Source organism: Chiloscyllium punctatum, chromosome 42 (assembly GCF_047496795.1).
Source record: "Chiloscyllium punctatum isolate Juve2018m chromosome 42, sChiPun1.3, whole genome shotgun sequence".
NCBI lineage: Eukaryota > Metazoa > Chordata > Chondrichthyes > Orectolobiformes > Hemiscylliidae > Chiloscyllium > Chiloscyllium punctatum.
In genome coordinates this window covers 12647991-12670149 of record NC_092780.1, presented here as the reverse complement: position 1 = coordinate 12670149, position 22159 = coordinate 12647991, and the positions used below count along the sequence as shown (strand labels likewise).

Sequence of the window (22159 nt, the reverse complement as noted above, 5' to 3'; positions counted from 1 at the left end):
TCTGAGAGATGGTGCTGTCTCCCATGTAAAATGAATTGCATAGTTGGTGCCAGATTTCTTCTGCCAGTATGTTTTATTGCGGATTAATCCCATACTCAGAAGCTGACTCGCATTGCGATGATATATCAGTTCACTGTGCAGTGTGGCTGAGTCATCACAAAGCCATGCACATCACACAAGCCCTGGATTTGGCCGATGGGGCAAGTCAGTCATTGCATGGGAGCTTTATAGCCCTTGCAGTCCAGAGGACAAGAGTTCAGAATCCTAGCATAGCCAGTTACCAAACTGGTGTAAAATGGAAAGTGCAGGGGATTGCAGCATTTGTGGAGAGAGTACATGGTTGACATTTTGAATTTAATGACTCTTATTCATATCTCTAGCCTCAACAGTATTTTGTTTTTATTTGGGTGTAAAATTGACTTCACAACTTTGGTAATTTTTGCATTGGCATGGGTAAAATGGCCATGTAAATGTCTGGGTTAGTGATAACATTTACTGAGGAAGGAGGCTTGTCAGCACGCTTTGAACTGGACAAGTTACGGCCCTATTCCCACAAGATATGATTACCTGCTATTGCCCAAGTTTCATAAGACACAAGTCAGGCCATTTGGCCCCTCAAACCTACACCCTCTTCAAGAAAATCACAGCTGTGTCTGCCACCTTAACTTCACTCTCCCCGTTTGTCCCTCTTAATCCTTGCCTCCTTTGGAAACAAAAGTCTGTCCAACTCAGCCTTGAATATATTCAATGGTGCACCTTCCACTACTCCCTTTGGAAGAAAATTACAAAGACTGACAATCTCCTGAGGGATGGTATTCCTCCTCATTTCCATCTTAAATACAAGACACTTTATTTGTAAACTGTGCCACCTAATTCTAGATTCCTAATAAGAGAAACATTCACCCAGCAATTAGCCTGTCAAACCCCTCCTGACTCTTGTACGTTCTATGAGATCACTTCCCATTTTTCTAAATTCAAATGAATTTAAGAAGGAAGAACAGGAACAGGCTCTTCGGCTCAACAAGCCTCTGCTGACTTCAAGCTTCCCTTTCGAAACTGAAAAACCTTTTCCCTGGATATGTTCTGAAAAGGTTAGGATGATCCTTGGTTCCTCTGATAGCGAGCTGAAAATGTGTTGCTGGAAAAGCGCAGCAGGTCAGGCAGCATCCAAGGAGCAGGAGAATCGACGTTTCGGGCATGAGCCCTTCTTCAGGAATGAGGAAAGTGTGCCAAGCAGGCTAAGATAAAAGGTAGGGAGGAGGGACTTGGGGGAGGGGCGTTGGAAATGCGATTGGTGCAAGGAGGTTAAGATAAGGGTGATAGACTGGAGTGGGGGTGGGGGCGGAGAGGTCAGGAAGAAGATTTCGATTTAGGAGGGTGGTGCTGAGTTTGAGGGTTGGGACTGAGACAAGGTGGGGGGAGGGGAAATGAGGAGAAATCTGAGTTCATCCCTTGTGGTTGGAGGGTTCCTGGGCAGAAGATGAGGTGCTCTTCCTCCAGCCGTCGTGTTGCTATGGTCTGGCGATGGAGGAGTCCAAAGACCTGCATGTCCTTGGTGGAGTGGGAGGGGGAGTTGAAGTGTTGAGCCACGGGGTGGTTGGGTTGGTTGGTCCGGGTGTCCCAGAGGTGTTCTCTGAAACGTTCCGCAAGTGGGCGGCCTGTCTCCCCAATATAGAGGAGGCCACATCAGGTGCAGCAGATGCAGTAAATGATGTGTGTGGATGTGCAGGTGAATTTGTGGCGGATATGGAAGGATCCCTTGGGGCCTTGAAGGGAAGTAGGGGGGAGGTGTGGGAGCAAGTTTTGCATTTCTTGCAGTTGCAGGGGAAGGTGCATGGAGTGGAGGTTGGTTTGGTGGGGGGTGTGGACTTGACGAGGGAGTCACGGAGGGAGTGGTCTTTTCGGAACATTGATAGGGGAGGGAGAGAAATATATCTCTGGTGGTGGGGTCCGTTTGGAGGTGGTGGAAATGACGACAGATGATACGATGTATATGAAGGTTGGTGGGATGGTAGGTGAGTACCAGTGGGGTTCTGTCCTGGTGCCGATTGGAGGGGTGGGGCTCAAGGGCGGAGGAGCAGGAAGTAGAGGAGATGCGGTGGAGAGCATCGTCGATCACGTCTGGGGGGAAATTGCGTTCTTTGAAGAAGGAGGCCATCCTGGTTGTTCGGTATTGGAACTGGTCCTCCTGGGAGCAGATGCGGCGGAGACGAAGGAATTGGGAATATGGGATGGCATTTTTACAGGGGGTAGGGTGGGAGGAGGTGTAGTCTAGGTAGCTGTGGGAATCAGTCGGTTTATGTTCCTCTGATAGGGACTTAAGAATGTGGGTCCAAAACATCTTGAGTGAGAAGAGTGGGATTCACCCCAAAAGCTGGGGCCCCATTGGGTGGTATGATGGTGCGGTGGTTAGCACTTGTGTCTGACTCCACCCTCAAAAGTTTGTCTTTGTGGAGTTTGAATGTTCTCCCTGTGCCTGCGTGGGTTTCTTCCTGGTGTTTCAGTTTCCTCCCACAGTCCAAAAGTGTGCAGGTTTGAATGGATTGGCCAAGCTAAACGGCCCATTGTGTCCAGGGATGTGCAGGCTAGGTGGATGAGCCATGGTAAACATAAGGTTATGGGGATAGGGTAGGGTGAAGTGTCTGGGTGGGATGCTGTTTGGATGTTCGGTGTGGATTCAGAGTCATAGAGTCACAGAGATGTACAGCATGGAAATAGACCCTTCTGTCCAACCCGCCCATGCCGATCAGATATCCCAACCCAATCTAGTCCCACCTGCCAGCACCCGCCCATATCCTTCCAAACCCTTCCTATTCATATACCCATCCAAATGCCTCTTAAATGTTGCAATTGTACCAGCCTCCACCACTTCCTCTGGCAGCTCATTCCATACCCATATTACCCTCTGTGTGAAAAAGTTGCCCCTTAGGTCTCTTTCTCCTCTCACCCTAAACCTATGCCCTCTAGTTCTGGACTCCCAGGGAAAAGACATTGCCTATTTACCCTATCTATGCCCCTCATAATTTTGTAAACCTCTATAAGGTCATCCCTCAGCCTCCGACACTCCAGGGAAAACAGCCCCAGCCTGTTCAGCCTCTCCCTATAGCTCAAATCCTCCAACCCTGGCAACATTCTTGCAAATCTTTTCTGAACCCTTTCAAGTTTCACAACATCTTTCTGATAGGAAGGATGCACTGAATAGCTTCCTTCCACACTGTAAGGATTCTATGTAAGACTCAAAAACAGGAAGGGAACTTGAAGCATATGGGAGTTACTGTGCCTCATTTCTCAGGCTGTAAACAAGATATTATACCTTGCCAAGAGTCGCAAGAGATTTAGTGAATGGTCATGGAAAGCTGGATTCTCAACTATCTCCTGGGATAACTCTGGTATGCCATCCTCAAACTACATCTGTTCTAGAGACGTAGATGCACCAGATTGTGGAGTTGTTTTCCTCCTTTGTCCTTTATTAATTGGCAATCCTAAGCGTTCCATCTGCAGGAGGAGATTTCATACCGACACGCTGCTATGCTACTGAAACTGACATAATGGGTTCTGGTTGGAGTTCAGTTTCAGCAATCACCGGTGAACCCTTAATATGAAATCTCAATGGAAGAGGCTGCTTTTTATATAAAATGGCAATATTAAAATTTTTATTGTCAACAGATGAAAGCCACAATGGAAATTTTTGTACAGTTAGCCATATATACACAAGAACAGAAGAGAGCAATGGAAGATCACCATATGTTAGGATAGGATTTACTCTGTAAAACACCATGCTCATAACAAACTGAACAGAAGTGACTATTGTCACAAACAGAACTGACATTCTCTTTATTCTTTGTGATCAGTTTGTATAAAATAGGCATGAGTTTTCTAACCTTTGGTATGTGTATCACAATTAAGTAATCAAACAGCAAGATTTTGTGAGTTTTGATATAAAGTATGTTATTTATTCATCCAGAATTTGAAACAAAATGTTTCACCTACTCACTCAGATGAATTCACATGAATTGTCACTGGAAACTGGAATTAAAGTTGACATAGTCTCCAGTTTATAATCTGAGGTCTCCTGTGTGACTGGCCTTGTTACTTGTATTAAGTTGATACTTTAACATTAATGTAATGGTCTTTAAAGTTAATTTTAAGGATTCTCGTTAGGCTATGAGGTTTCATGTCACTTACTTCCAAAAATTTCTTTCTCAGTGAACTTGAACTTGGAACAGGTTGATGAGGTCCATCTCTCTGTTGGCATCTACCACTTACAAGTTGTTGCTGTTAATTACCCCTTGGTTGTTTGAATTAACTTTGATAAAACTACATGCAAACAGCTTTAAACTGATTTTAAAAGTGGATAACAGCACGACTCCCTCATCATGTGACTTTTACATGTTCAAAGTCCTTTTTCCAAATAAAAGGATGCTTTTTATATTGATTTCAACATCCAGTGTTGTGGTTTAATACCTTGTGAGATTGAGATAGTCATCAGGGTGTAACTGGACAATGACAGGAGATATTCATTTCCATCTGCTACCAACTGAGATTTGAAGCTACCTTTAGTCCCGAATGAGACTGTGATACAAGCTGGCTGGAAATTCTAAAGTTTTTTTGTATTGTTCTATTCTTAAGCAAAGTGAAATATCCATATTTAATTTGGTATTTGCTTGAGAAATTGTAATGGTTACATGATCTGCAGCAGCCCTATTAATAGTTTTAATGTCTCTTGGAGTCATAGAGTCACAGAGATGTACAGTATGGAAAAAGACCCTTCAGTCCAACTCGTCTATGCCGACCCAGATATACTAAATCTATACCCTTCCTATTCATATACCCAAACAGATGCCTTTTAAATGTTGTAATTGTACCAGCCTCCACCACTTCCTCTGGCAGCTCATTCCACACACGCACAACTCTCTGCATGAAAATGTTCCCCCTTTTAAATCTTTCCCCTCTCGCCTTAAATCTCTGCTCTCTAGTTCTGGACTCCCCCACCCCAGGTAAAAGGCCTTGTCTATTTAACCTATCCATGTCCCTCATGATTTTACAAACCTCTCTAAGGTTACCCCTCAGCCTTTGACCTCCCAGGGAAAACAGACCCAGCCTATTCAGCCTATCCTATAGCTCAAACCCTCCAACCCTGGCAACATCCTTATAAATCTTTTCTGAAACCTTTCAAGTCTTACAACATTTTTCAACATATAGCAGGGAGAACAGAATTGCATGCAGTATTCCAAAAGTGGCCTAACCAATGTCCTGTACTGCCACAGCATGACCTCCCAACTCTGACACTCAATGTGTCTAGTCTTTTTAAAACATTCAATCTTGAGATATTGGCATTGCTGGCTGGCCAGCATTTATTGTCCATCCTTAGCTGTTCTTGAGAAGGTGGTGATGAACTACCTTCTTGAACGACTGCAGCCCACATGCCATTAGGGAGGAAATTCCAGGATTTTGACCCAGCAACACTGAAGGAACAATAATATATTTCCAAGTTAGTACGGTGAGTGGCTTCGAGGCAAACTTGTTCCCATATACCTGCTGCCCTTGTCCTTCTAGATGGAAGTGCTCATGTATTTGGAAGGTGCTGTCTAAGGATCATTGGTGAACTTCTGCAGTGCATCTTGTAGAAAGTATACACTGCTGCTACTGAGCACCAGTAGTGGAGGAAGTGGATAGTTGTGGATCTGGTGCCAATCAAATGGGCTTCATTGGCCTTGATGGTATCAAGCTTCTTGAGTGTCATTGGAGATACATCTATTCACTCCTGTCTTGTGCTTTATTGGTGGTGGACAAGCTTTGGGGTATCAGGTGGTGAGTTACTCACTGCAATATTCTGGCCTCTGACCTGCTTTCATAGCCACTGTGTTTATGTGGTGAGTCCAGTTGAGTTTGTGATTAGTGGTAACCTCCAGGATGTTGGTAGTGGGAGATTCAGTGATGGTGACACAATTGAACGTCAAGGAATGGTAGTTAGATTGTATCTTATTGGAGACGGTCATTGTCTAGCATTTGTTTGGTATGAATGTCACTTGCCACATGTCAGCCCAAGCCTGGATATTGTCCAGATCTTGTTACATTTGAACATGGACCTCTTCACTATCTGAGGTATTGTGAATAGTGCTGAACATTGGGCTATCATCGGAAAACATCCCCACTTTGGACCTTATGATGGAGGCAAGGTCATTGACAAAGCAGCTGAAGATGGTTGGAATTCCTGCAAAGATGACCTGGAGCTGAGATGACTGATCTCCAGCAATCACAGTTATCTTTCTGTGGGCCAGGTATATCATTAAAATTATTGGCTGAAAGTCTATAATGTATTTGGTGTGGCACTGTGTCATTGGTTTCTGCTACAGTCAAGAAATGTGTGATTAATCAATTGATTGTTTGACAGCCCTCTGTTGACTGCTAATACATTGGGAGAAACTATTAACTGTTACTTCAATGAATATCACTATTTCCTAAATTACAAATTTTTTAGATTCCCTACAGTGTGGGAACAAGCCCTTCGACCCAACAAGTCCACACCGACCCTCTGAAGAGCAACCCACCCAGACCCATTCCCCTACATTTATCCCTACACCTAATACTATGGGCAATTTAGTATGGCCAATTCACCTAACCTGCACATCTTTGGACTGTGGGAGGAAACCGGAGCACCCGGAGGAAACCCACGCAGACACGGAGAGAACATGCAAACTCCACACAGACAGTCGCCCGAGGCAGGAATTGAACCCGGGTCCCTGGCGCTGTGAGGCAGCAGTGCTAACCACTGAGCCACCGTGCTCTGGGTGTCTGCGTTCAAATGTAATTAATTAGCATAAAACATTTTGGGATATCGGAAAGCTGTGTATGGCACCCTATGAAAACAATCTCTTTTTCTTTCTATTACAATACCATGCCATGCCAAGTGATGCTCTGTTGCATAGTTGCAACATAATGTCCTGTGTATGGCTATTAACAGCATTAAAACCACTTCACCGGTTTCATTAGCACCAAATATTAATGGATCAAAGCCTAATTGTATAAGAGAGGGTGAAGGCTACAAGATTTCTGTCAAGTAAAACTTAAAAAGCACTCAGTTCATTTGTTGCAGTCAATATTGCAAATATATTCACATTTTGTACTTGGCAGCTCTGTTCCAAGTCTTTTCAAAGTGAACCGGTGCCAAAGTAATGGAGTTACCACTCTGTAATTGTTGGATGAGCAAATACTTAAATGTTGCAATTTGGCTCTCCACTTGTAAATGACCATTTCTTAATTTCCGCCCATCTCAATGTTATATTCATTGCACTGTACTTTGATAAGTTAATAAGCCTTGAGATGATGAAACATTCCAAAAGGCTTCACAGCAGCGTTATAAATTAAAATTTAATATTAGAATTAGATTTTATTGTCACGTGTACTCGAGTACAGGGATACAGGAGTTCAGTGAAAAGTGTACAATTTCATCATTCCTGACGCCATCTTCAGTAAAAAGGTATCGAGGTTCAAAATCTTAGGTACAATGTAGAAAAATAAAGAAACAAAGTTTAAAGTTACACATTACAGTCCCACTTAGTATTAAGAAGGAAAAATAAAGAGATAAAGTTAAAAGTTCAACAGTCTTTCAGAAGAACTTAACCCTGCAAGGGCTCGATCTCCTCCGCTTGGGTCTCCCTGCAAGGGCCAACTATCTGGGACATCTCGGACTGCTGCAGATACTGGGGAAACCCCTCACCATGGTGCTGGGCTCACTCTTCCTGCACTGGGCTCAATCTCCGATCATCAAAGACCCCGCTCCAGGCTCCCAGCCACTGCCACGCTCCGGACCACAACAAGCCATGATGCAGCTGACCGCCAATGTCCCCCACACCGACCCCCCGGGTGCTGCTCCGCTCTGGACCCAACAAAGCCGCAATGCCGTCGCCGTCATTGCCTCCGCTCTCTCCAGGCGATAAGCAACATTTCCCCGTGCGCTCGCTCGCCGCTGCAAGATGCCGTGGACCTCCTTCCACTTGCTTGCTTGCTTGCTCTCCCCTTGATGGCTTGATCCCCTTCACACTGACCTCGCTCTCCTCCCAACTGATCTCCTCCGCGCTGCAACAAATTCGCTCTCCACTGAAGCTAAGTAGATTAAAGTAAGAAAGGAAAACAGTGAAACAAGGAAAAAAGCAGTAAGAACGAATGGTGCTCCGAGGACAGGCCCTCATGCTGCACTGCTATTCTGCTGCCATCTCGTCATTAATCCTGAAGATATAGACAATAGGTGCAGGAGTAGGCCATTCTGCCCTTCGAGCTTGCACCACCATTCAATATGATCATCCTTAATCAGTATCCTGTTCCTGCCTTATCTCCATAACCCTTGATTCCACTATCCTTAAGAGCTCTATCCAACTCTTTCTTAAATTACTCCAGAGACTGGGCCTCCACTGCCCTCTGGGGCAGAGCATTCCACACAGCCACCACTCTCTGGGTGAAGAGGTTTCTCCTCATCTCTGTCCTAAATGGTCTACCCTGTATTTTTAAACTGTGTCCTCTGGTTCGGCACTCACCCATCAGCGGAAACATGTTTCCTGCCTCCAGAGTGTCCAATCCTTTAATAATCTTATATGTCTCAATCAGATCCCCTCTCAGTCTTCTAAACTCAAGAGTATACAAACCCAGTCGCTCCAGTCTTTCAGTGTAAGGTAATCCTGCCATTGCAGGAATTGACCTCGTGAACCTACGCTGCACTCCCTCAATCGCCAGAATGTCTTTCCTCAAATTTGGAGACCAGAACTGCACACAGTACTCCAGGTGTGGTCTCACCAGGGCCCTGTACAGCTGCAGAAGAACCTCTTTGCTTCTATACTCAACCTCTCTTGTTATGAAGGCTAGCATGCTATTAGTCTTCTTCACTACCTGCTGTACCTGCATGCTTACCTTCATTGACTGGTGTACAAGAACACTCAGATCTCTCTGTACTGCCCCTTTACCTAAATTGATTCCATTTAGGTAGTAATCTGCCTTCCTGTTCTTACCACCAAAGTGGATAACCATACATTTATCCACATTAAACTGCATCTGCCATGCATCTGACCACTCACCTAACTTATCCAGGTCACCCTGTAATCTCCTAACATCCTCATCACATTTCACCCTGCCACCCAGCTTAGTATCATCAGCAAATGTGCTAATGTTATAATAATACCATCTTCTATATCATTAACATATATTGTAAAAAGCTGCTGTCCCAGCACGGATCCCTGCGGTACCCCACTGGTCACTACCTGCCATTCCGAAATGGAGCTGTTTATCACTACTCTTTGTTTCCTATCAGCCAACCAACTTTCAATCCAAGTTAGTTCTTTGCCCCCAATACCATGCGCCCTAATTTTGCTCACCAACCTCCTATGTGGGACTTTATCAAAAGCTTTCTGAAAGTCCAGGTACACTACATCTACTGGATCTCTCTCGTCCATCTTCAGAGTTATAGTCACCAAGGATATTAGCACAGCTGACAAAAGCTTGATTAAACCGTTGAAAGCATCTTGAAGCAACAAAAGAGAGATGGAGAGTTTTAGGGAGCGAATTTCAGAGCTTAGGCCTTGATCGCTAGTCACCACATTACCAAAAGGATATGGATGCTTTGGAAAAGGTGCAGAGAGGGTTTACGAGGATGTTGCCTGGTATGGAAGGTGCTAGCTATGAAGAGAGTTTGAGTAGGTTAGGTTTGTTTTCATCAGAAAAAAGGAGATTGAGGGGGGATTTGATTGAGGTTTACAAAATCATGAAGGGTATAGACAGGGTGGATAGAGACAAGCTTTTTCCCAGGGTGAAGGATTCAATAACGAGAGGTCACGCTTTCAAGATGAGAAATGGAAAGTTTAAGGGGGACTCACATGGCAAGTACTTCAAACAAAGGGTGGTGGGTGTCTGGAATGTGTTGCCAGCAGAGCTGGTAGAGGCAAGCATGGGGGTAGATTCATTTAAGATGTATCTGGACAGATGCATGAGTATGTGGGGAGCAGAGGGATACAAATGCTTAGGAATTGGGTGACAGGTTTAGACAGTAGATTTGGATCGGCTCAGGCTTGGAGGGCCGAAGGGCCTGTTCCTGGGCTGTAAGTTTTCTTTGTTCTTTATTCTTTGTATACCTGAAAGTGCAGTCACCAATGATGGAGAGATTAAAATGTTCAAATTAAATAAGCACAAATATTTCAGGGGGTTACAGGGTTGGAGGAAATTACAAAGTTAGAGAGAGGTAGGGCAACAGAGGGATTTGAAAACAAGGAGATGCACTTTAAAATGGCAGTACTGTCGATTGGGAGTCGGTGCAGGTCAGAGAGCAGAAGAATGCTGAGGACGGAGGGCTTGATGCAAGTGAGGCCCCAAGTGCTTCAGATGAGCTTAAACTTGTTGAATGGATTTTATGAAGGGGACCCAGACTAACCAGATACAGTGAGGGAGGGTGAGAGGACAGAACAGAGGCTGGGGGGGGGGGGGGGGGGGGGGGTGGTGTGGAGTCAAAAAGAATGGCACTGGAAGAGCACACCAAGTCAAGCAACATCCGAGGAGCAGGAGAGTTAATGTTTCGGGCATAAGCCCTTCATCAGGAATTAGTGGTGTGGATCCTCACATGGGCAAGATGGTGGGAGATAGTGGTGGTGAGGATAAAGTGAGCACCATCCTACTTTTGGCTCTTCAGTGATACCTGGCAGGCTGAACACATCCTCTGTCATGGCAAAGATCTCATTAGGGGCAGGAGGAGGTCCTTAGGTGGACATTAACTGATGAATTAAGGGCCTCTGTTGTCTCACGGAGAGGAGGATATCCCAACTCCTTCCTCAATGTGGGTAAGCTTGCGACAAGAGCAATGAGGGACAGTGAGTAGGAAGGCACCAAAACAACACCCATCTCATGGCACCTAAATACCCCTGCCTGACATCTTTAGATTAGATTCCCCACAGAATGGAAACAGGCCCTTCAGCCCAACATGTCCACACCGATCCTCTGAAGAGCAACCCACCGAGACCCATTCCCTTACATTTACCCCTGACTAACATACCTAACACAATGGGCAATTTATCATGCCCAAGTTACCTGACCTGCACATCTTTGGACTGTAGAAGGAAACTGGAGCACCCAGAGGAAACCCATGCAGACACGGGGAGGATGCGCAAACTCCAACACAGACAGTGGCGCAAGGAGGGAAATGAACCCGGGTCCCTGGCACTGTGAGGCAGCAGTGCTAACCACTGAGTCACCGTGCTGCCCCAAAAGGAGGATGTTAAACCCAGCCCATTGTGTGACAACTCACACATCTTTTATCCCACAAAGATATGCTGTATTCAAAAAATTCTCAGGTGACAATTTGAGTGCCTCACAATCTAATGATAATGCACTGCATTAAACCAATGCACTCTATCAAAACCACAGTGATGCACTTTCCATTCCAATGCAACAATATCTTCATGGAAAAATGGCTGATTTGTTCATCAGGTAAAGTTACCTCACCTGCAAAAGTTTCATTATTTGTTTCACAGATTTAAACACTTTAAACCAAAGGAATAATTTGTTTCACATTTTGAAAAGTGCTGTATTGATTCCATTTTTCATAAAACAATTGGAGCAAGCAATCTGATTGTTCGAATGGATTTTGCATAATTTCAAGCTGTTGCCATGTAAGAAACTTGGTTTGAATAGTTAAGTGACAAAAATTTGCACCTAATCATCGCATAACAGCTACAAATGGATTGATGAATTTAAGTCTTGAGTATTTATACATCACAGCAATGCCCCTAGACCAGCCAGTGTACCTTAACCGTTACCAGGTAATATGAGGATTTTTGGATCCAGGAAAATATTGTGGCTGTCATGCTTTGTTACAAGACAATGGTGGTGACTCTTCAAACGTAGTTCTTCAACCGTGAAGTGCTTTGGAACATAATGAGAATGTAAAATAACTTCTTAAGGTGGTGTTATTTTCCTATTTCTTGCCAAGGCTTAAATTGTGAGGAAAATTTATACGAACTATAGTTATATTCACTGGCATATGTAAGGCTACAGATGCAGGTAGGCCAGCTGTACATGCAGGTGAGTGAACATCAGGAAGCATTTATTCAACACCATGTGTCTTGGAATTTCTAATTTCTCTCTCCCAAAAAGGCTGTAGATGCTGGGTCAGTTAAAAATTTCAAGACTCGGATTGGTACCTTAAAAACAATCTGTAAATGAACAATAATAAAAATGTGCAAATATAGTTGAGGCATAGATCAGCAATGCTGTCATTGAAAGGTGGACTAGGCTAGAGGGGCTGAACAGCTTGGCCCTACTCCTATGTCTCTCCCCCTAATAAAGTATGAGCTGTTATTTATAATGTTCAATATTATCTCACCCTTAAAGAAAATCAGAACTGTTGAATTCATATTGAAAAGGGACCCAGTTTAGCTTTCAAAGAGAGGGATATGATAAATTGGACTCCTATACTGTGAGATTCAATGGTTCATTGCAAATCGAAAGCAGAGATTAATTGGCTATGAGGCACTTTCAGATAGAGTGACACCATAAGGTCTTGTTATAAACACAAGCGTGTTTTCTTTAGAAGCGTTAAATGAAAGAATTGTTTTCCTTTGTAAATGCTGAACTTGTGAATGGGCATATTTTAAAGCAGTCGGTTCAGTATTGGTGAAGGGAAATGCAGACCTCCTCTCGTTCCTGTTATTCGATAAATTGTCAGGTCCCCGTGTGTATTAAAAGTCCCTTTCAGAGAGCGAGGGGTGCAAGTGTATAATATGAGTGGACTGTCCCAGATGTTGGTGATTCCCTGCTGATGCTGTGTGCTGTAAGCAGGAGGCACACACACGCAGAGAGATTCCTAATCTTCCAGCCTTTGTAGCAGTTTTGTTTGTTGGGGGTGGGGGGAGAGGGTGAAATCGGATTCACACACACACACACACAGAGGAGCAGTCAGTGACAGACTGCAGGAGGCAAAAATCATCCAAGGACAGAGAGAGAGAGAAAAAACAAGAGGCGAGAAGCCATCCGCACGAAGAACTCCACAGCGTCAAGTGAACCATTCGATTGACAAATCTGCAGCAAACAACACGTAATTGCTCTTGGTGGAGATTGTGAGGAAAGCGGATAAAACAAAGTGATCGGAGATACTTGAAGAAGGAACCCATGAGTCGAAGCAGACTGAATAATTGTGTCTGAGGAAGACTCTTGGTGTCAATGGAAGGAGCCGGAGGGTGAAAGACAATCTAGCTTCAAGATTATACACGTTTGTAATTTTTTTCTCTCTTAAGGCAAAGAGCCTGTTGCTTTCGGCATTCGAGCGCCTATTGTTCCAGGTCTAACGATGCGGTGTTGCGGGTTAGAGAGTTGTGCATTGTCAGGTAAGTCTTCCCCATGGATTTGACGTGCCTTTCCCTCCCTGTGATGGGGAGAGCCAGGACAGAGTGGGTGCAGTGGGCTGTTTGCTGTCTCTATTCCTCCGATGCTGCTGCTGTCTCGCTCTGTCTGTGTCCCTCACTCACTCACACACAGCCATCCCGCCCCAGTAAGTGGACATAGGCACAGAGCCTGTGGATGCTGATCTTCAGGGAAGAGATTTGGAGGGAGGGCTGGTGAGCCCCGTAAGAAAATGTGGTTTTATTCTGGGACTCTGTCCCCGTAAATATGTTCGGTTGCTTTGTGCAAATCACCCTCTCCACCACCACCCCCCTTTGTTTTCCGAATGTTCTTTTACATTGCATGATCCTTCATTGAGAATGAATTCATTGCAGCCAAAGCCAGAACTTAATATAAATGTTTGGGAAACGCGACCTCTAGAGGAGGACACCGACTCCGCGAGAATGTTTTTGTTAACCCCAAAGAAAGCTCCTTTATTACTGTATACAGTATCCTATTTTAATAATGAAACCTCATCTCAAAGTATTAAGACAAATAATTACTTTAAAAAAATAGAATACTTCACAAGTGGCAGAGTAGGTATTTGAGGCAAAACTATTCTTTGTGAACAGGACAGACTGACCACCACTGGGGAAATATGAGGCCATCTGGCTCCAGCGAGATTGTAATCCCACTCCCCTATTGGTTTCCCATTGTCCTGCATTTCCTTCCCTGCCCCTCTATTACTTAAGTATTTCTTCCAGTTCTCAAGATCTGCTTTGCTGTTTATTAAAGCTGAACCTTAAGGACACCAACTTTGAAAAGGAAGTTTATTCATGGGGGAACCTTGAGATAAAATCTTCAATCTTTTCAAACAGTCTTTGATTGTATTTGATTGAAGTAACCTTGTCATGTGCAGTGTGAATAGACAGCTGCAAAAAACCTATAGTGTAATCTGTATATTGAACTGTATTGAGATTAAAACAACTCTCCATCGGATTTCCTAGCTATATGCTTATAAATTAACAATACAGAGACAATGCACGGCCAGTAATTCTGGTTATTTCTCTCTTTAATTTGTTCATGGGCTGCTGATGGTTTTAATGAGGCTGGTATCTGTTTCCAAACCTAATTGGCCTTGAGACGCCTTCTTGAACCAGTGCAGTCCATCCGGTGCAGGTACACTCACAGTGGGAGGAATGCTGATTGAGGGAGAAATGGTCTGGAGGATATAAAGAGAATTCTCTGCTCATTTTATTCATTTACAGGATGTGGACCTCTCTGGCAAGGCCAGAATTTAAAGCCCATCCCCTAATGTCCAGTGGACAACTAAAGGTCATCCACATTTCTATGGGTCTGGAGCCACATAGAGGCCAGACCGGGTAAGGATGGCAGTTACCTTCCATAAAGAACTCAGAGCTGGAGCAAGCAGTTTAGCCTCTTGAGCTTGATCCACCATCTAATAAGATCACGGATGATCTCAACTCATCCACAACTCCACTTTCCTGCCCACTCTGCATAGCCCATAAACCCATTATTAATTAAAAATCTGTCTATCTCCTCTTTAAATTTACTCAATGTCCCAGCATATACCACAGTCTGGGGGAATGAATTCCACAGGATCCTTTGAGAGAAATAATTTCTCCTCATCTATTATGCCTTATCCTAAAGTCAGGCCCTTTCGTTCTTGATTACCCCACATGAGGAAACAGCCTGTCTACATCTATTTTATCAATCCCCTTTAGTATCTCCTCTCATACACATAAACTCCAGAGAGTATAGGCCTGAACTCCTCAATCTCGAAAGGACATTAGTGAACCAGAATGAATTTCACTAGCAATCAACCATGGTCATCATTAGACTCTTTATGCCAGATTTTTATTGAATTCAGATTCCATGATCTGTCATGGCAGGATTTGAACCTGGGTCCCCAGAACATTACCGAGGTCTCTTGAATAATAATCTAGCAATAGTACTACTAGGCCGTCACCTCCCCTAAGTTTTTAAGCAGCGCAGTGGGATCCTTGCTATTCACTGTGACAAGCAGAGAAGCCCTCATCTAAAGTGCCTGGTCAACTGAGGAGAGATGAAAGAGGGAGCCAGATCAATGTAAAACACTTTTCCTTATCTAATTGATGCACAGTTTGAGAACCTTAAACAGTGAAAGAGATGGAAGGCAATGTCATAATGACGAAATGTATTAGAAGACATTAGAAAAAGATTGCATTAAAAAGAATTGTATTATCAATGATTTACTCACTATATAATGTAATCCAACCATCCTGTTCACAAACCAGCATCGATTTTGTGCTGGCTGTTCCTCTTATCTAACTTCTGGAGTTATTTAAAGCAATTGAGGAAAGCTGGCAATGTATCCTGGAATAATTTGTAGCCACATTCAATACTTGTAGTCTTAAAATAGTTGCTCAAAAAAAACAAGCAGGAAAGGGAAGTATCTGCTTTTGGTTGTCAGCCAGGGCACTACAACCTGATTAAGTCGTGAAACCCTTAGTTTACTGAGAGCCAATTACACTGAAAGGGCTGGACAAAATCCTTCAAATTCTAGAGAGAATTGGTCTGCTTAAGCAAAACCCAGTCTCAGCTTTGCCTGGCATAGGTCTGAATAAAATTGGCCTCCCTCCGTGTTGAAACTATGCAAGCCAACCAGCCCATTGTGTCTTCACTAGGTCCTTGAAAGAGCTCTCAATTGGTGTCATTCTGCTGACCAGTTGGATGTGGAAAAGAATTATCGTGTTCAATTTTTTAAAAATAACTCTTTCTCCACCAATAGCGGTGTTATGAATCAATGAGAACTTTTAACTCAGGGATGTTGAGCGAACATCTTGAAGCAGAGAGGGCAATTTGATTTTTGAAACTGAATAATTAGTAGGAAGACCATTGGAGCACTCTCTGTGATTAAAGCAGCACTCTAATCAATCTAGAAGGATTGTGACAGAGCAACAGAACTATTTTGCCATTATATTATCTGGGCATGAAGTGCAAGTGTTACTCATAACACAGGCCATGAGTCACTTACAGCCTGCATTGTAGACCTTCGCCTGTACGGTAATGCATGACAACAACTGCACAATGCTGTTCAATGTGAGATTCAACTTACCTTTGCAGGATCCATCCCTCAATGATGCACTGCATTAAACACAAAGCTACATTACAATAAATGCCAGCTTGAAGTTGTCAAAGCACTTTACACTTACCTGTCAGAATGGTCGTAACTCCTCAGGCAGAATTTAATGCCCCTCCTCCATGGAAAGATTGGTGTCAGGAATATTTAATTAGAATCATAGAATCTCTCCTGTGTGGAAACAGGCCCCTTTGGCCCAACAAGTCCATACTGACCCTCCCACACAAAACCATTACTTTATATCTCTTCTGACTAATGCACCTAAACTACAGATCCCTGGACACTACGGGGCAATTTAGCATGAGCAATTCACCTAACCTGTACACCTTTGGATTGTGTGAAGAAACCGGAGCATCTGGAGGAAACACACACAGACACGGGGAGAATGTGCAAACTCCACACAGACAGTTGCTCAAGACTGGAATCGAACCCGGATCCCTGGCGCTGTGAGGCAGCAGTGCGAACCACTGTGTTGCCCCAGTTGGAGGAATGGGAGGTGGGGGTCTCACTGGCATCCTGTGTCCATCCTGATTAAATCTGTGACCCATGGACAGCTTTTCCAGCCCTGCCTAACATTGCAGCCAACGAGTGGACAGTTAATGACTATTTTGTGGGTGGCACAGTGGCACTACCTGATCAACCAGCCCAACATTCAGGAAGGATGGCACAACAAGAGTCAACAACCCCACCCCACACCTTGCCCTTGCTCCTGACCTCCTTACCCCAATGATCCCTACCCCATGTTTGCTCTTCCTTTCCTCCCGCTTGTGGCCCAGAAACCTGGCAATAATTCCCAAGCTTTGGGTGGATGCTGGAGCATCTGGCCTTAGGTCTGTGAGAGTTGCCTGCTTCTGATTGACTAGCAGCACGTGGTAGGTGGCTGGTTCACCCTGATGGGTCCTTGATACCAAGGCAGGCCCATTGCTGTCCAGTTGGGTGCCTGACATGCAGTGTCCCTTCTGTGAAAGAGGCAATGTTGGCTCTCATCGGTGCTGCAGCCAATGGATAAAAGCCTGACACCCCCTTTGAACGGCTCAGACAGCCTTCAGTGATTATGACCTCTCCCAGGAGGAAAGGGTTTTTGTTTCAGAGCTTTCAAGATCCGACATTACCACCTGAAAATGTTGTGCTGGAGGAAGTACAGTTTCCTTGCAGTTCTCACAATGGTGACCCCTAACACAGATAATGTTGCTACATTTAGCAACATGCGGTCTTCCAAATCTGCAATAAGGCCTCATGGAAATTGTACTGGTTTAGAAAAGCAGAAGGAAAAACAATTACCTGCAGCATTCTGCACCCGATTCCTACCTCTATTCGAAGGTTAAGAGTTCGTCCCATATCTGCATTAATGTGTGTCTCTGTCTACTAGCCCAGTAATATTACCACTGTATTACTGGTCTCCTGCTCCTGCACAGAACAACATGTGAACACAGCAACAATTACAATGAAAAAAACTGGTGATCATAGATCTTTTTTGGGGCAGAACTGAGAAGTCAGAATGATGAGACATTTGCATGGCACATCAACAGCTTCCTCACCCACAATTCCTTAACCTGAAAACCTATTCAAACAGCCAAAGCTAAAGCAGTCAGGTTGAATTTTCTTTCCATTCTTAGTGCATAGCTTGCGAGTACCAGCAAATGCTCAAATGGAACTGGGAGGCCAGAAATAAATTGCCACACTCTGGCGTTCACAGAAACAGGACAGCAGGAGAAGCCAAGTTTTTGGACTTTTTCTATGGCAGGTATATTGCTGAGGTGAGAAGGAAATAATGTTGTGAAATGTTTAATGACAGTTGAACATCCTGAGCTTGAAATTCAGGCCTTAAGCAAGTTAAAGTAACAGGCAGTGAAAATGTAGTGCGGGTGTACTTTTATGCCCATCACAAAGTAGTCTGTTTAAAGGAATTTATGTAAAGATAAATTTTCTTATTCTGGTGGAAAGATGCGGGGAGAACCCATTAACATCAGAATGCATTTAATGAGCCAGTTCAGTCAGTAAATCACTCAACAGGGTGAAAGTGACAGTAATGATTGTAATGAGGTCATCCAGGTGGATCTCATAGAATATGAGTTCCCTGATTGGGGCTGTTAATCTGGTCCAAAAAGGGAATCCTGGCTGACAGATGCAAGCAGGAATGTCAGAGGTTCTTTTCCCTCTAGGAGCTGGCTCTGAGCTAGCTGGGTCAGTGTCATGTACTAAGCACGTGTAAGTAAATGCTGACTTAGTGATGGGATACTGGCCTTTGTGGAGTTATTTTAGCGACTGGCCATGTTTTCAGAGACTGGAGCAACTGCATGGTTTAACATGTTATTCTGGAATTGACAAACCTTTGGAAAGCAAACACCAATAAAAAATGGACACAAAGACAAAGCTTTTAATATTGTACCCACTATGACTGAAACACAAGAAAGCCAACTTTCAAAAGGTAACAGAATTTATACAGCATGAGTAGAGGGATTCTCTTATGCTGCATTTCAAAAATGGGTTTTCTTGCATTGCGGTCCTGATGAGTGCAGGACAAAAATAGCTTCCACGTAATGTCTCCTTTTAACAAATCTTTAATCTTAACTACTGTACCACCAAGCAATTATATAAAAGATAAATGTGGGAAGAGAGTTAGATTGGAATTGACAGGAGAATGGAATTAACTGAGGAGAGTTTAGTTTGGATTCATTTGAAATGTTACACAGTGGTGTTTTTGTGTAGCAGTCTGAAGTGACAATATGATCTTTTACTGGTGTTAGCCTAGTTTTGTCTTTGCTGGTAGTTTCCTCCCCTGTTTCTGACCACTAGTGGAAAAAAAACAAGGTTTAATTAAAAAAAAACAAGGTTTGTTGATGGAGAAATTCCACTAAGCTGTTTAGTTAGTGCCTATTTTCCCACATGCACCTCTCAAATGACAGAATTAATAATATTTATAAGTATGTACCTCATGAATATTTATTTCAGTATGCGCTTCTGATATCTCATGCATGGCTTCACCATGGAAATGTTTGTGACTAATTGGATAGAAAAGCACATGATTGGGATATGGATAATCAATCTACTCCATTGACTGGCCTTTTAAATAAATAAGTCTCAGGCAAGACATTTTTAATTTGTGATAAATGCAACTCCTGTTGAAAGCATTAAGTGAAGTGTTTTGGATTTTCGCAATAGTAAAGGTCAAATTATTTTTGCAAAAAGAATTGTTCAAGTGTGCTCATTACCCTTTACTGAAAGGGCAGTCCCAGACTGCGAAGGGAACCGATAAATCACTCGAGTTACCCTGTGTTACTTATGGCTGTGACATTCTCTGTCTTCCCAAGTAAGGCCTGAGAATTATGTATTTATAAATTCAAAATGCATCTGTTAGTATATAACCAAACTCATTAAGATTTAATTACACTTTGTTTCCAGCTCTTGAGCACGGAAATAGGCGGGTTCTTTCCAGTCTGCACAAGGAGTTTGAATCCCTTTGGGAAATTATTGCCACTCGGAGCTGTCTTTTCCCATGGATTTTCACAGCAAATCAAAAATATCTCCTGGGCATTGCTGGAAAGTTATGTTTCCTTCATTCTCTGCCTCGAACAAATAAACAGCTTGCAGTTTAATTGTGCTTTGTTTTGGGGAGTTGGTAAAATAAATCAATAATTCACCTTTCACCAACTTCCCATTGCAAAGTATTAAGACATGTTGACAGCACAGACGATTCAACTCAGCTGGTCCATGGTTCATGTTAATGCCTCACATGAGCCTATGTGTACATTCACTTCATTAGCATAAACTCCTTTTCTCCCTCATTTGCCTCACTATCTTAAATAAATCACTAAGATTTGCCTCCACTCCTGTCGTAGCAAGTTTCAATTTCTAACCCATTCTCTAGATAAAGAAGATACTTTAGAATTCCCTGATGTGGAGGTACTGGGGTGTTGGACTGGGGTAGGCAAAAGTTAAAAATCACACAACACCAGATTATAGTTCAACAGGTCTATTTGGAGGCTCTAGCTTTCGAAGCTGATGAAGAAGCAGCGCTTTGAAAGCTAGAGCCTCCAAATAAACCTGTTGAACTATAACCTGGTGTTGTGTGATTTTTAACTTAGAACTCCCTAATACTGATGCTCTGGTACTTAGGAGATCTTGTGTTGCATTGTGTAGTGTCCCTACCTCTGGGCTAGAAGCTCCAAGTTTGATTCCTACACCAGATCTTGTCGACCAGGGAATGTTGTTCATAATGTAGCCAAGCATTTTGATTATCAGGTCTGTGACTCCTGATGGCAGGCAGGAAGAGCTAGTCAGGCATGTGATGGAAAGACATTTGGAGCCCCTGCCATCATTAGTTATTCCTCCCGTCTACGACATAAATATAAAAGTATTACTGCAACTCAGACTCCCTGACTGAACTGTAACACCATCGTCCTATATTCTGGTTCCACTCAAAAGTGGAGATATCTCCTCTGTTGTCTACCTTAACACAATCTTTAATAGAATCTCTTCAGTGCAGAAAGAGGACATTCAGCCCATTGAATTTGCACTGATCCCATCCAGACATCACCCCTCCCATAACCTCACCCATCCCCTTGACCTCGCATGGGCTTTTTACCTTGGCTAATCTGCAGGAAGACAATCCAACCTATTCAAACTCTCTTGACTGATGCAACTTTCTAGTTCTGGTGCCATTATAGTAGCATTGTTTTTTGTATCTTCTCCATTATCTCAATTTTTTTTATAATGTGAGGACTAGAATTATGTTCTATGCTACAATATTTGTTCAGTACTTCCTCTAGGCTTCCTCTCCCAGAGTCTATGCCTTGCAAGTTATCATGCGTGTCTTTAATCTTCAAATTTTCTGAAATTGGTCTCTTCTATCCACATTGCTGCTGATCTGTGATTTTCAGGGAAAATGGAACAGAGTTCCAGGATATAATCACTAAATGTGCAAAAATACCAGGATCTCTTGAAGTTAAAAAGAATGGTATTTTTCATTCACTATAAACCAATTGCCTTAATTAGAAATGTATGCATGTGCATAATGTAGACCTCACAATGCTAGTAAAAAAAAATCCCAAAGAAAGGAAAATGAAATAACCACCATAAACGATTGGATCTGGTTGTCATGTACAGCTTATCTTTGCAAATTGATTAAATGGGCTGCAAGGAGAACATTTATGTAATGGATATTGAATATCTGTATAGATCAGTAAGTCTGTTAGTGCAGACTTATTGCTTAAGACTTAAGTGAAATCCTTTCGAAATTGCGTTCACCTGAATCTAAAGACTGTGAATTGAGGTATAACAGCCAGACAAGCATAATCAATGCCTTCCCATATTTACTCTTTCTTTTCGCCTGTGTCTGCCTCTCTTAATCTGTTTCTACCTCTGTATTTTTCTGTCCCCTCAGACTCTCTTTCCATTTAGCAGCACCCAGCCTGAAAGCAACATGTTCCTAATGACTTCTATGATCAGACCTGACCTCAGGTGACTGTGGAAATCAGCAAGATTTTTGTTAGAGGTAGTTTGATGGTGGCATGAGATATAAATAAATAAAGAAAGAACAAGGAACCTTTAGAAAAAAGAACTGCAGATGCTGTGAATCAGAAACAAAGATAGAAGTTGCTGTAAAAGCTCAACAGGTCTGGGAGAGTTAATGTTTTGTGTCGAGTTACTCTTCCTCAGAATGCT

At 43.2% G+C, this 22159-nt stretch overlaps 1 protein-coding gene across 2 annotated transcripts in view; it reads left to right on the top strand.

Moving 5' to 3' along the window:
* Window positions 1–12751: 12751 nt before the first annotated feature.
* lrrc3ca (leucine rich repeat containing 3Ca) overlaps window positions 12752–22159 on the top strand; it is a 65312-nt gene continuing 55904 nt past the window's right edge. The window contains exon 1 of one of the 2 annotated variants that reach the window (XM_072561415.1): window positions 12752–13243. The gene's annotated coding sequence lies outside the window, so the exon portion shown is untranslated. Of the gene's footprint in view, window positions 13359–22159 lie in introns of both variants that reach the window. The other variant, XM_072561414.1, reaches the window with a different exon arrangement.